We start from the raw sequence: 1,269 nt of genomic DNA, 5'->3' as shown, positions 1-1,269 counted from the left end.
ACGGCGAGGCGAGGCGACCCTCGGACTCCCCTCGCGTGGTGGGCGGGGTGGCAGCAGAACCTGAACTGTCCGGGGCGTTCCCGGCTCAGTTCTCGTTTCTTCTCGCGGTTCCCGGGGTGACGGGCGACACCCACGTGCCGGTTGTTGACATCGCGCCCTTAGTCTGGTCTGTACCTGCCCTTCGCTTAACGGTACGTCTAGGACTTACTGTCATCTCAGAACCGGCGTTCCCTGATTTGTATAACTCTCTCTCATTGAAGTAGTTTCTAATCTTTAGTTACTACAGACAATGCTGCAGTGAATTACCTAGTTTGTAGCTCACCTTTAAAAAATGTATATATTTTATTGGTCTCAGAGAGGAAGGGAGAGGGAGAGAGAGAAACATCCACCCACAGCCTCCTGCAGGATTGGCCCGCAGCTCCCCACCCCCGCATGTGCTCCGACCTGTGTAATCAACCTGACCTCCCGGTCAGCGTTCAACCACTGAACCCCTTGAACCCCTCGGCCAGGCTGTAGCTCACCTTTTGGGTAAATTCGTGCCACTCCTGGGTCTAAAGCTGAGCGCATTTTTATCGTCCCCTTCGAGGTCGTGCAGGTAGCGCCCCACCTGCGTGTGCAGAGCCCCCCACAGTCACTGTGGACTCTGGATCCTTGTGTGGGAACTGAACTACCGGGAAAGCCCTTAAGGCCCATGGTTGTTAGGAAACCAATTTAACTGCCGGTAGTGGACGAGTCTTAAGTAAATGGGGATACAGTCACGGGGTGCCACCTGACACAGCTCCTACCGCCGCCGCCGTGAGGAGTGAGATGGGGTGATACCGAGGAGTCTTATTCACCCCAGAAACCTGTAAACCCTGGGTCTGTGAGGCACAGAGGCGCTGGGCAGACCTTGCTCCCTGCAGCTCGTGCGGTGCCAGGCTCTGCAGGCCGTTGTGAGGGTTGTAGCTGAAGAGTGACCTGAACTACCAGGGGCCGCTTAAGGACCCGGACTGTCACTAAAGGACTCGCTACCCCTGTCCCAGAGCAGGAGGCACGGGCTGAGAGGAGCAGTGCGTTCGCACCGGCTTTCTGCTGTGGAATTTCTTGCCCTTTGAGGTGTTTTTTTTTTTTTAAATATATTTTGTTGGTTTTTTACAGAGAGGAAGGGAGAAGGATAGAGAGTTAGAAACATCGATCAGCTGCCTCCTGCACACTCCCTGCCAGGGATGTGCCCGCAACCCAGGTACGTGCCCTTGACCGGAATCGAACCTGGGACCCTTCAGTCTGCAG

The 1,269-nt window shown here is 55.4% G+C and overlaps 1 protein-coding gene and 1 long non-coding RNA gene across 2 annotated transcripts in view; one reads left to right on the top strand and one right to left on the bottom strand.

The window, feature by feature from the left end:
- LOC106725991 overlaps positions 1–796 on the bottom strand; it is a 9,986-nt gene extending 9,190 nt beyond the window's left edge. Inside the window, exon 1 of the long non-coding RNA XR_001362008.1 lies at positions 786–796. This is a non-coding gene — a long non-coding RNA (uncharacterized LOC106725991). The remainder of the gene's footprint in view (positions 1–785) is intronic.
- The window catches only part of SIRT3 (sirtuin 3), an 11,663-nt gene continuing 10,410 nt past the window's right edge, over positions 17–1,269 (top strand). Inside the window, exon 1 of the mRNA XM_014539187.1 lies at positions 17–191. The gene's annotated coding sequence lies outside the window, so the exon portion shown is untranslated. The remainder of the gene's footprint in view (positions 192–1,269) is intronic.

The sequence above is a fragment of the Myotis brandtii genome, unplaced genomic scaffold (assembly GCF_000412655.1).
Source record: "Myotis brandtii unplaced genomic scaffold, ASM41265v1 scaffold2089, whole genome shotgun sequence".
In the NCBI taxonomy this organism is placed as follows: Eukaryota; Metazoa; Chordata; class Mammalia; order Chiroptera; family Vespertilionidae; genus Myotis; species Myotis brandtii.
The sequence above is the reverse complement of the archived record's forward strand: the minus strand, read 5'-3'. Positions and strand labels throughout refer to the sequence as shown.